Source organism: Cygnus atratus, chromosome 12 (genome assembly GCF_013377495.2).
Source record: "Cygnus atratus isolate AKBS03 ecotype Queensland, Australia chromosome 12, CAtr_DNAZoo_HiC_assembly, whole genome shotgun sequence".
NCBI classification, from domain to species: Eukaryota; Metazoa; Chordata; class Aves; order Anseriformes; family Anatidae; genus Cygnus; species Cygnus atratus.
This window is the reverse complement of record NC_066373.1, coordinates 3,939,071-3,953,480: the sequence shown is the minus strand read 5'-3', so window position 1 is coordinate 3,953,480 and position 14,410 is coordinate 3,939,071.

Sequence of the window (14,410 nt, the reverse complement as noted above, 5' to 3'; positions counted from 1 at the left end):
CAGGAATGGTGTGGGTACATAGCAGAACAGAAAGGCCAGCGAGGTGTTTCCTCTACTACTGACACAAAGCACAAAGAATCAATTGCACACCTGAGTGCCACTTTAGCCTTGAATGAGGATGAATTGTGTTCTGTGACTGCATTGCTCAGCTGCAGGACCGCCAGAGCGCTTAGCAGGCCTGCATGGTTTGCTTTGTCACTCGCTGTCCCTCCAACCTTCTGTCCAGGTGGACAGGGACTATCTGAATAAACCGGGTCCCAGCAAGTCTGGTCCAGATGGTGCAGACCTAGATTCTCCAGTCTCTATTTTTCTACCCTTACTTAGTGGGAATCCTCACTAGTCAAACCAAGTTGAACCTGTAATCCAGAAAGTGAACAGTAAGTTATTACAGATTCCATTTATAATACAAATGTCTCTTCTAACTCTGAACGAATGAAGAAAACAGGGTCACAAAGATGTAACTAAGGAAATATTTTTGTCCTTGGATTCACTAAATTTGCTTAGATATAACAAGAGAATCTGCCCATCCAGCCATTTTTTTCCAAATCTATTTTAATCAGAAGAATCACTTAATGACAGAAAATAATGTCACTTAACTTAGCACCCATCAGCTGCAATCCACTCAGAGCTGTGAATGTTTCACAAGCTTTAAATAGACTGAATGCTCCTTCCTTGTAAATTAGATATTACAACCATTTTACAAAAGAAAAAAAAAAAAAGGAAATTGAAAATTGAGACATACGGGAATTAAGACTAACAAGGCTGATTTCTGTGGCTCAGCTGGCCTGCTTTTCAGAGACACCAAGAAAACATCTGTATTCCTGTGTCAGTTTAAGTTGTAGACTCTGATTGATTTTGGTTCACAATCAATTTATTAAGCTAGATACCTACAACTTGTTATTGATGATTGCTCAGGAAAAATGGGAACTGTGGAAGTTAATCCAGAAAGGAAGTGGGAGAGACTTGAGACCTGAATCTTAATTTCCTCATCTAACTACAAAACTGATCTGCTCCTAAAATATTATTACAAAAAGGTTTGGAAGGCCCTCGGAACTTACAAAGAAAATAGATAAGGCAAGGAGAAAAATTAATACACTTAAATTAAATATGGCAACAACAAATAAAACAACAGACTATTTGTTACATACTATGGACTCCGTAGGAAAGCATTACATCCATTATTTCTTATTATTGCGCCAGGAAAGAAATGCACAGGGAAGGTGAAAATATGAAGTTAGCAATGATTTTTCACTATGAACCTTCCTCCGGGGATGAGTTATAAAGGAAAAAATGTAGCTTGGAAGAAGAGAGTTAGAAAGCGAGGATTATCTACGTTTATATGTTTAGTGAGACACTTGCACCCATACTTACATTGTTATAGGGAAACCATTCCATTAAACAGCACTTCTACACTTCTTTTTATTTTGTCTTAGTACATGGAAGAACTGCTTACTCAAGAAGTAGTAAAATGATGTAAGCGTTATGGCTAAAACTGCAGTAGGTGAGAAGACAGTATCCAGTATGAAGTGAACTCTTTCCAGAGTTAGGCTAAACTTCTGGTGTAGGAGCCAGGTATTTGTGTCTGGGTTAATTACTGGAGTGATTACATGCGTGACTGTCTCTTCACAGGACTACTGTACACAGTTTAAGTAAAATAACCCTATAACCTGCTTCAGTATTGCTTAAATATTATTTTGGAAAAGCTGAACACCAAGGCTGTCTAAGAATCCACTGCTTTACAGAGGACCAATAACACCAACACACACTACGTATATAAAAATGTGTATGGAATAGACCGAGGTCTCATAGGAAAGTGAGCAGATGGGATGACAGACAGCAATGAGGAGGTGTGGCATGACAAGAATATGAGAAGTTTTCAAACACAGAGTGGTAGTAGAGGGAAATCAATTAGAGAAGGTTGTGAAGTGTTGATTTTAAAAGTGGTTGAGAAACATCATAGAGTGAGAAGTCGAGAATGATGACAGCATTTGGGTCGATAGTAGGCATTAGATCAAAGGTAATACTACACGAAGTGATGCATGTAATATCATACAGAACAGTAGGTACTGAAAGTAACGTTTCTTAAAGTAAGTAAATAGAGAAAAGACTAGTGGAAATACAGAAAAGAAAGAAGAATGTGTGGAGTAAGCACACCATGCAGAGGATGGAATAGCTAAAAATCCAACAGAAGCCAGTGCAAAATGAGGTTGCCTTTTAATAAGTTTGCACCAGCTGTTCAGTAGAGGATGGAGGGATTATATTCATTATTTTATAAGCTCAATTGCCAAATCAAACCTTAGAATCATTGGTTATGTTTGACTACCGCAAACAAGGATTATAGTAAATCTTTTGCAGAGGCATTGAAATGAAGCAAAAATGTATTTTCTGCCTCTCAAAATGTTTTTAAAAGGGATGGAGCAGAAGCCTTAGTACCTACCAGTCTAGAACCCTCCCAGTTCAACATCAGCCTAATGCTGTACTAGGATAACTACTGTCAGCATATCTCCAGGTTCTGCAACGGATGCGACACACAAATACAAGCTCTTGGCCCAGTGGTGCTGGCAGAGGAGACCTCGCTGAGCCCTGGGTAAGCCACTCATCCACACACATTGACTCTAGCGTCATTGCTTGTCCCCTCTCATCCCCCCTTGGAAGAGGGAAGAGGATGGCAAACATGGATTGCGTGTGTTATAACTGGTAGGATGTAAGCCTGCTGCGATCTGAAACCATTTAAATAAATGGGTCCAGACTCATGCCCAAGCTAGCTCATTAACAAAGCTTATGAGCTCCAACCAATTGTTTTATTAATAGGCATGTACAGTTTCCACAATGGAGCTAGCCCACAGCTGCCCAGCTTTGAGCATAGACTATGAAGGCTGGATTTGTCTGATATTATTTGATACAATGTTGGTACAACTTGTAGCCCTAATTCATCAGGGTACATCAGTAATTAAGTCAAAGAAATGGGACCACTCACAGGCTTTAGATTTGGCACATGCTTACACAGCTTGTTGCACTGGGGCTGCTAGAATGAACACTCAGAAAGATCCCTTGACAATGTGCTCGGTCTCACCTAGACCTCTTTCAGGGGTTTGTTTGGGAAGTATCTCATGTTGAATTATTGATCATATGTGTAAACAGATGGAAAGAACTGACCTACTGCCAAAGTGAAAACAAAGAACAAGGGGAGGGAAGGAAATTGTAAAGTATAGAAAAGGTGGGGTATGAAGTATAGACATTACCTACATTAAAGGATATTCAATGTTATTCTATAATCAAATAACAACATTATCCCTTCGGGCTCACATTAATACTTTGGCTAAATCCTTTAAGTAGATTAGAAAGAATTATGGGACCCTACTGGAGGAAAAAAAAAAAAAAAAAAAAAACATGAACAGGTAGTGTGCATGTTTTACCATAGAGGGCTACCAACAAAGTACAGCCTTGGAACAGAAAGAAGGGGGTAAGCAGACTTACTTGGATTAACGAGTGGCTACTTAGTGAGAAAAATGAAGGTTTTAATTTATTTTTTTGGTTTACATTTCCTCTTCTCATAGCTTCTATGCTCAGCTGCTCCCTGTCACTCTGGACAAATTTCAAAACAAATTCCTTCACTCATGAAATGGTAACCTCAAGCCACTTAAGGAAGGATTGATCTTCATGCTGCTTAACTTCATATTGTCGTGTGGCTTAATGTATTTTTTACACTTACTGGGTTATATTCTAGCCAGGGCAAGCTGGTAAAGTCCCACTGAATCAATGAGGTAGTGCTAAATCCTCCAAAGGTTCCCCTGATTTTCACCCTCTAGTGGATATTCTGACAAACTAAACATATTACATTCTTCCACACTTCTCTATTAATAAGAAAAGCTTCAAACTATAACCCAGATCACTCTATAATAACCTGCAATAAATGTACAACACCTGAACATGCACTCATGTCCTCATTTTTTTTGTTGTTAACATTCAAAGGACAGGCTTTGTCCAGGCCTTTTGATTTTTTTTTTTCATTTTCCTCTTCAAGCAGTATTTATCAGACCTCACGCTTATCTACTTGGAGTGCTCACCCACTCTAAATGCACAGCAAAACTCTACTCAGAGAACAATACATCCAGAAGAAACAACACCTTGTTTAAAAATATATAAGTACATTTTTTGTTTGAGCACACACACACAAAACAACATTTCAAATTCATCAAGAAAAACTTCAAGAACACCAGAGCATCCAGGACAGACTGATACTGACCCAGCAGAAGTAAGACCTATGATAACTTTCCCTTTAATCCAGTTTTCTTCTACAGCCACCTTCTGCTTACTCGTCTTCATTGATGCCCTCGTTCTTAGTTTGAAACATTCCCCAGACCTCTTTGCTACATCCTGAAGCTTCTGTACTCTCCAAGAAGCAAAACACCTCAAGCCCACGGCACCAAATAAAACTGAAAGCACACAAACAATGATCTCATTATTCAGAGGTGTACACGTATCCCATAAAACTGGTTAAATATACTAATTTGTCAGAAGAATTTTTCATTACCATTACACCAAAAAGATTTACTATCTGAAGTACTGTATAAAACAATTACTAAAGCTAGGCAAAAGAGTAGCAATGCAATATTTTACTGCGCACAGAAAAAAAAAAAAAAGTGCACATATTAGAGAATTATAAAGGCTACTGCAGAGACTGCAAATGCTTTAACAATCTATAGATGTCTCTTGGGGATTTCAGCTAAGGCAACCTCTTCGAGCTGTGGGATAGAACTGCAATGGAAAGGCAAAGACTGCTATGATTGCAGGTAAAAAAAAAAAAAAGTTCAGAACCTGCATGTGGTCATCAATCTAAGACATGAGGAGGTCTTGACAGCTGGTACCCCCACATCCTCACAGCTCCTCTGGGACAAAGAGCTGGACACGAACACGGCAGCAGCTGGCTGTTGGCCGGCCCACCACAGCCATGCCCGCGGCACGACGTGGGCTCTGCTGATCATGACCATGAGGCTGTGGGAGGGCAAGGAAGCAAAACCTGGTTCATCTCCACTGTTATTTCAAATACAGTAAAATTAAAAATATATTAAAAATAAGGAAATAGATATTTTTTAATCATTATTCACCACCTCCTCTATTCTGGCATGGGTATTGGCTACACCGTTGGTACAATTTTGCAACAGCATTTTCTCCAGAAATTATGAAAGATCTGGGTTAGGACTGTAATCCTATTCCTGATTATCACTATTTTCTGATTTACTTGGATTAGAGTTATTCTGCAAATTTTCCCCTCCGAATGTGTTGTGCCTCTTATTGCTAGAACATGTGTGACCACCCTAGGATAGCCTGCTACTCACAGAACAAGCTTATGAAATGTGCTTGCTGTGTACAGACATACCCTGGTGAAAGAAGGCAAATATCATTTTTCCTCTCTTTTTTCTCTTTAAAAAGGGCAATTCCCTGGAAGCTTGCAGTAATGTGCCATAGTTTCATGTGAAGAGCACAGCCAAGATTGTAATATAAGTGTCAGTCACTTGATTGGCAGCATGTAAGGAAGTGTTATTTTTCTCTTCCTCACCCCAGTGAAATTCTGATGACAAAATTTGTGCTTATGAAGCTAGACACAGTGGCAGTTAGTGCTCAATAACAAAACACTTTGAGGATGGCTGCTGACACCTCCTATAACGAAAACTAACACAATCTAAACAGGAGGTGCAATCCTGTAATGCCCAATAAATTTATAGGCCTTTTTGTCATGCAATGATTAGCATGGAGCTGCTATTAAGAGCATTAGTCAGCAGTTAACAAAAGCACAGAAACTTTTTTTTGTTTGTTTTTGTTTGTTTTTTTTTTTTTTGTGAGAAATGAGTTATCACTTTAAAAGTAAAATGTCATTCTTCTTATTAAAAAAAAAAAAATCTAATTAGAATTCTGCATTTTGGAGAACTGGGATCAGCAAAAGACCTTTTAGAAGCATATATCTGCCCCAAAAGCATGCCTTTGGCATGATGAATATTTCTGAAAAAAGACCCTTTGGTAGTGGCTTCAGAGGACCTTTGGACCGTATTTACTCAAGATCCTGTGAGTAAATATGCCTATGAGATGAGTACCAAGGCCAGAATGAAAGCTAATGCTGGAATCTAGAAAAGAAGATTGACTTTTTGCATCTGTTCAGATGTTCTCAAAAGTGAAGCTGCCTGAACACATGTGAGTGCCTAAGCCACGTATTGGTAATTCCTTGCTGTGTGAGGAGCTGGATGAACATAGACTTCAGAAATCCAGTCTGTAAATCAGGTGTAAGAGAGTAGCAAAAACTTGGGACAAAAGAGCAATAGAGCAACATTGGGAGGAAGCAATAGAGGAACCCATCAGGCAAGGAAAACTTGAATTTGATACCGCCTATGTGAAACTCAACTTAACTTCAAAAGGGTCCTTGAAGACACAGACCATCTCCTCTACTCTGTGTAAAGCCAGGATTTGATCCATGGGGTCAGAATTGTTAAAGGACAGGAAGGGCTTGTTCACACAAACCATTCCCATGGTATCTTCTTGCTGGTACCCTTCTGAAACACCATCTTGGCTACTCTGGGAAATACTTTCCTCACAATGAGCTGGTTTGGCTCGAATAGTTTAAATTCCAGGGGAATCTTTGGAGCACTGAAATATATTAGTGAACATTCCTCACAGCCATCAAGCTGGAGGGTCTTAGGGAGAGAGGTAACTGCCTGAAGTGCTGGGGAGCAGTGTGGGTGGGAAGCAGCTCAAGGAAAGGGTGGGCAGGCAAGTTTTTAGGTAATGTGCCATCAGACTCCCATGAAACTTCATTAAGGTTTAAGGTAACATCTTTACGACCAGTCGAAAATGTCATTCTAACACGACACTCCAGTGTTTCCATTTTTAGTTTTACTGCTCATCTATATGATCCCAAGAGCGTGTGGGAAGCAACATACAAATGGGAATAATAGAAATTAATTACTCCGTTAAAATAAGTGGATAAAATCCAGGCCCTATTGAAATTAATATCAAAGCACTTTCACCAAGGGCAGGACTTCACTTACTGGATGTACTCTGGCATGAAGCCAGTGTCAGTAGATCAGTGTCAGGGTAGCTACAAATGACTGCACTGGCAGTGATGGAGTACAGGCACTTTCTATTTTTTCTTTTGTTTCCTTATTCCTATTAACACATGCAAATGATGTGCATTTCTGTGTCTTTTTTTGGTTTAGCAGTCTCAGTTAATTTGCTGTTAACATAGATTTTGAGCCAGCCTTAGTAGACACTTATTTCACCTTTTGAGGAGGAGGGAAGAGAGAGTAAGAAGAAGGGGTGGAGAGAGATTAAGAATAGAAGAGGAACAAAGCACAGGAACATATACTGAAACTACTTTATTCTTACATTAACAACCTGAGCAGAAGCAATGAACTAAAATGTACGGTGTGGAAACATTCAAACAGCAGAAGCGTTTCTAAACTCTTGACTAAGTTTGCCAGATAATTCTGTGTTGCATTTTTAGCCGTATCTTTGGACCTGCCACAGAACAATGGCCTTTGCATATCCAAGACTATATTTTGAACATATTTATCAGACATATGCCATTCAGTGGTGGTGGTTAAATGCTCTATCCGTAAACCATTATACTCTTCTATATTGTGGTTTCACTGCAACAGGCAGCTGTTTGACAGAGAATAAGCTCCTGGGGACAGCAGCAAATCAAATTAAATATATCTCTATAGAGCTATCATAGGGGGTTGCATGGTTTGATAGGCTGCATCAAGAGCAATAAGCACACAAAGGAAGAGCAAACCTGAGATAAATCAAGATAGACCAGATGAGCAAGCAGACAGACAAATCACTATTGGCTCCCTGAAAGTCATTAGGAGTTCTAGTGTTGATTTCAACAGAACCAGTATTTCAGCTGTATTTCAGAAGTTTTTAATCCTATAAGAGTCAGGGAGATTATCTAATTATTGTTCTCTTCTCCCTTTTATAAGCTTGGCCATGGCAAATGATACTCACTGATACGCTAATAAATAAGCTTACTGAGAAAAAATACATATGCAACACGATAATAATCAAGATTTGGTTCACTCTTTTCTAATATTTGTTTTCCTTATATGAACCCATAACCACCCTAGAGTTTAGTACAGGCTAAAGAAACAAAATTGCCTGATTGCTTCAGGGAACAGACACAGATATGTATTCCTCTCAAACGTTAGGTTACTCTCATTAGGAACTTTTCTACAAACAAGATAATATGAGCGCTTCCTTTCCTCCTACTTTTCTATTACGTATGCATCAAAGCATACATACTGGTATGTATGTATATATGGTATACATGCGTCAAATACTTACTGGTATATGCGCTGTACATTAGGGAGGGAGCAGAAAGAGCAGAAGTGCCAACACAATGAATAAATCCCTCTTGATAAATCCTATTACATTAACAATGACCTACACGTACAAGTGTGCACTTCAGGGAGGCACAAAGTGTTCACATGATAACTTACTTCAATATATTTTCTATCAAAAGCCTGTTCTCTCAGTACTCCCTTTCTCAGCCACTTGTTTCAGCCTGGACATATTCAAATCCTCCGTATCATTTCCTTCCGAAAAAGAAATGATACGTCTATGTAGAAGTTCCAACAACCTTGTTCTGTTTTAAAAGCATTCACTCCTACATCATTCATTCTGTGGTTATTGCTCTCTCACCTGACATTTCACAGGCTCCTGATTGAACTCTGTAACTGTGGCCTACTACAATAGCCTTTCTTGTTTTCACTGGTTTTCCGAGTGACCTTATCTTAATCAGATTCATAACAAAAAACATAGAGAAATACAGCTATGCTGCTCTGACTCACAGAGTAATTTCTTATGCTCAAATCTAACCTTTGTTTTTCACCATGGCTCGGTCAAGCATCCCCCTACAGGCTGCCTGGAAAAAAAAAATGAAAGGAAACAGTGGACAACTATTTATTGGTTAAAAAAAATGTGAGCAAGAAAAGCGCTAGATATTTCCGTCAGAATATAGTTAGGGAGAACAGGTATCAGTTTGCTCAAGTGCATATTACCAGTATTTCACAGAGATGCTTTAGGCTCTCCCTCCCCACTAAGCCTCCACAATCTTTGCTTGCCCAGGCTCTGGGGAAACCAATCAGCTAATTCCATGAAGCGGTTCGGCTGTACTGCTGAGTTCATGCTCCTTGTCAGGTCTGCAGGGTCTGAGCAAGGATTAGCCCTACAGTAGAGTCCCTGGCACCCAGGGCAGCGTGCAGCACGGGGCAAGTCAATGGGATGCAAGCAAACTGTCACCCGCAGCATCAGTTCTGCTGTGAGTCACCAAAACAAAAAGGGGAAGGAGTGTGACCAAAGCAGAGCAGGAAGGAGAGTGGTGCTGAAAGGGGGCAACAGGCACCTTGGGAACCTGAGTTCTGGTGTCTACCTTCAGACCTAAATGCTATTCGGGCCTGTTCTCATATTTTCCCTGGGATTCTGAAGAGTTAGCCCCAGAGCAGACTTTCACAGGCACAGCAGGGGATTTTTCCATTGTTTTTAAGTGTCAAGCAAGAGACAGCTGAGCCCCAGTTCATAAAGTTGTCAAGCAGTGTAGACTAACAGTCAAAACACAGACGCTCCACTTTGCACAAATAATGTGCTACGAGAGTACTAGCTCGAATCAAGTCGCAGACATCTCACGTTGGGCTCCCAAAATTAATGGGACACTTCTGTCACACATGGCTCTGCAGCAGTTTTCCTGCCTCTTCCCCAGCAGAGCTAACAACCCTGTCAAGTAGCACAGTGACATGCACCCCATGACCAAGTCTGCAACTACCACATTACAGAAAGGCTTGAGAGTGTGCCATAAAGAAAGCAGGGAGCTTCAGAATTTCAGTACAAGATCAAAGATCTATAGTGTAATACGTATTTTGAATACAGAACTATTTGAAATTTGGTTAGAATTCAAAATACTTTTTTTCAGAAACCAAGTTAAAACCTTATATTTTCACTAAAGCCATTCTCTTAACTTTAAAATAAGTCTTTATGAGAGCTGTACTTCCAGTAAGTACATGAACTTTGAACAAGGCCATCTCTTCTGGGGAATATTCTTTGGGGAGAAAAAAAAAAAAAAAAAAAACACATACACAAATGAAAACAAAACAAAACAAAACAAAAAAATTAAGCAAACATCTTAAATATTTAAATTGCATTTTAAATACTGTCCTGGAACATAAAGTCCATCTAAATATTTTCTTAGATACAGATCGTACCAACTTAATGATTTTTTTCACTATTTAAAGTTTTAGCATCTTTTTTTTTTTTTTTTTGTAATTAAGCAGAAACAACCTAGGTCATTTTAATTCTCATTTTTTCCCCTTTATCGCCCCTGCATCCCCAACACTCCCAAATTCCAGCTCCAGTTAAGATTCAGTACGTGATTCCAGCCTAATCCCCAGTAATTGGGTTCATGAGTTTTCTGGTTTACAAATCACATTGGGGTGGGAACTTTGCATATCTGTTTCAGCAAAATAGTTACCTTAATTTTTCTCTGTTCTTTCATTAAAAAAAAATAAAATAAAAATTAAAAAATTAAAAGGCTCTAATAGGATAAGAAAAAGTGGAAGAGATGGACATTCATAAATATTATACAGAATACAAAAAGGCAATACCTTTTTCTGGTTTTCAATGTGATGTGAACTATTGCAGTGAGATAGTGCATTCTGCAGTTACTGCAGCTCCAGTCAGATGAAAAATTAATGCAACTCCTTTAAAAAATTGCATTTGCAGCATTTATTACAGTCTTGAAAGCATGTAGTTCGTGTTTGCATTTGGAAGGACTTCTCTGTGAGAAAACAATCAATACATCCAAATCCAACTCTTTCCAAGAGAACAAATCTCCCACTGACTTCAACAGTGGCAGTGCTTAAATAAGATCAGCAGATTCCAGCGCTTAGCAAGCCAAATTAAAGGGAACTTCTGAGCCTTACCTTAAGAAATCTGCATAGACAGCAAGCATCTGGTGCTGATACCAGGCTTTAACTGAGGTTGATAACCAGAGAAAGCTCGCTAAGATACCAGCTGTTCTTCCAGCCCTGCACCTCTGAGAGAATTAGGAGAGCTGTAGGAAACTAGCCAAGCTCCGGAGTAGTAGCTAATGGATGGGCTGGTATCAAGTTTGAAGAAGGCAATGAACAGTGACAATTTCAGCGAGGTTTGACATGTGTTGTGTGAACTACTGTCTGCTGCAAGACTCATCAGGCGGGTAATGGCTTCTGGGCACTACCGTAACAAACCTGAGCTGAAACCAGAGCCTGGAACCCAATCCCACGTTAAGCTCTCCTTGGGCTCTCAGCTAAAATCTGAGTACATAAGGTTTAATAACTTAACTTAATAACTACCAAGACAGATTACATATTGCTGTATCAACAGCATTCTCCAACTACTAACTAACGCTGATACAAATTTATTTTAAGATGAATAAGTATATTTTTGCTTTATCATTTATTAGATATTATGTGGCAACAAGCTTTTTTTTTTTTCTGAAGAGTTTCAGATATTCTAAATAAATAATAATAAAAAAAAAGTCTGACTGCAAAGTACTTTGACTCTGACCCACTTGCAATTGCTCAGTTATCTAAATGTAGGCACCTAGATTGGATGCAACACTATTGGGACGTTTCAGCTTGCCTTATTACCCTGCGTACCATGGATGTAGATGGCTTGATGGAAGTTTCATGGTAGCTGCATGTGGAAAAATATCTACTGACAGGCACCTGAATAAGTGCAGAAACATGCCTGAACGTGCTTAAGACATAGGAGTTCCCTTTAGGTCCATTCATGAGTCCTCTTTCAAAGAGGGGTACTAAATGGTGAGAAACATCCGTACAACAGCCTAGTGGTTGGCTCACCTGCTTGAGAAACCACCTCTGAGTAACATTAATAAAGATTTTTTCTTCCACCTGATTTTTGCTATGTTTGGAAATGAGTATCTTGGAGACATAACATTTCTGTACTATTTAATTTGTTGAAAAATTCAAATGCTTTTTTTTAAAAAAAAAATCTTTCAGTAAATGTGATAGCTCCTCATTCCGTATTTTTCTAGAGAAAACAATGCTAAAAATGTGTAACTGCTCCAGAGGTTTCCTTATCAAAGCACTGAAGAATCGGACCACCATTATCTTAGTTCATCAGGCCTACTAAATCTTTGTACTCATTTCCACAAAGAGACCACAGGCGGCATGTTTTGTAGGCCGTGAAAGTCTGAACTAAACCAAAAGACTATAAACTAAAAGAGTATAGCGAAATACATAGAAAGTTTATCTGATTCAAGAAACACTTACTGCTTTCTTTAACTTTGTGATAGCTCAGCATCTGCAACTAATCTGAATATCCTCCCTTCAAACAGTATTTTGGCCTCTTATTACCCTTCCAGGGCACACGCGAGAGCACAGTTCCTGCTAAATTCGACACAACTTGTACTGATAGAGGCCCTACTCCTGTGAGAAGAAAAATGGTGTAAGTTGGTCATAAAACAAGCATTAAGTGACAAAGTAACATCATTTCTATTGATTTGCTTTCAAGAGCAGGATGCAGCTGCGAAACCGCAATGTGCCTAACAGCACAGCAGCTCTCATTGCTTACTGAGGAAGCGAGACACCACAACCAGCCTCCGCTTTTTCCTTCTAGACAAATGGTACCCCAAGTTGTGACAGAAGTGTTCTGAGAAGGTCAGGGATCCAGGCTGAAGGGCCAGGGTGGTCGGTGAAAGCTACTGGCAAAATGGGCCCCCTTGAGGAGGCGTTCACAGGACGTTGTGAGGGCCTGAGCAGGCAAGGCCGCGAGATGAATTTCTGTGAGGGACGAAGGGCACCGCACCTTACAGCTTTGGCCTTTTCTTCACGCTGTGGACTGCACCAAGCAGGGCAGCCCAAACACTGTTTACAGCGTTACATCGTGGCCTAAAGTCACAGTTATTTCAGCAGTGCTGGTTAAAAACCTGCATTCAAAAGCACTGCCTCCTACCAGAGCAGAAACCTGCGTGTTAACCTGGGAGGACAGGTGAATAGTGTTAGTGCTGGGAGGGCTGCTGGCATGGTCACACACGGCACTGGTACAAAGCTGTAACTTTGCCAAACCATTCTCAGCTTTTAGTATGTCTCATTTTAGAACCAATAAGTGACAGATTTGAAGCTACTGCTCTTTTATTTTTGCCAGTTGTCCCCCCATAAGAGACCCGTGGGTGTTACCTGACAGCTATCAATGCCCTTGCTGCTAACAGCCTGCTCTTCAAAACCAGAGTAACAATTTTTACACGTTGAGAGGAAGGAGGGCAAGAAACTGGCCTCCTCTTGTCTTTTTGAGCTGTGAAGACACCCTTTGATTCAATAAAATCCCTCTCTAATGACATGCTTATTATCATAAGACGTAGTACAGATGGTGAATATTTATTTTTTCTCTTCAGCATCATTCATGCTAAAATCGCTCTTTAGAAATTGGAAAATCCAAGCACTGCTAGATGCTTAGGAGTCAATGACCAATGAAAGAAAACTAATAGCAATTAACAGCTGGTGGCTTTTATGAGCAGGGACTGTCCCACCTTCACCCTCATCTGATTTTTTTGCATTTAAAATTGTACTGTGAATCTGGTACAGAACTCGCAGTAGGAAATTGAGCCTCCCATTGCTAGCTTATCAATAAAACAGATGAAGTGACCTCAGAAAGCAAAACACAATCAATAACCAAAACCATAACAATGGCTGAAGAGGAAATATCTCTGCAGGTACTAGGGCTCTGATGGAGAACAGATGTTGGGTAACAAACGTACCTATCCATAATGGCTCCTGGAAGATGCTGCAGATCCTTGCCTTTAATCTTCTGCTCAGCCCCACATCTCAAGCACCTTAGAACAACTCCTAAGAATTTGACTAAACTGAGTTGACTGCTAATGCAGGAAGCGACTGGTAAGTCAATTCATGAGAAATGGGGCATACGCATAAGGTAAGGCGGAAGGGGCAGATTTGTTCACAACATGTCAGCTAAATTACCTTGGTAGGCAGCTATGCAGGCAGTCTGGGAACCATGGGGTACAGGAGTTTATCAGAATTTTAGAGAAACTTCTGTGGCTGTTTTGACATGCCAAAATGACAGTATCTATCTTCCCAATTTTAGGAGTGATAGGAAGAAAGAGACGTGCATGTTTCCCTCAAGCCAAGGGCAGATATAAGCACTGCAGAATAATGTGTTTTCTGCACTGGGTGTACGCCAGAGGTCCGGGGACATAATTGAAATGATAACAAAAAGCTAGCAAGCTTTGTTTTTCTTCCTTGTAAGATATTATCAAATTATTGAACTAACTCTCATACATTTGTTTGGGACTTCAAGTGGAAAAAATTCATTATCCTGTAAGTCCAGCCATTAAGACTATTGCATTGTC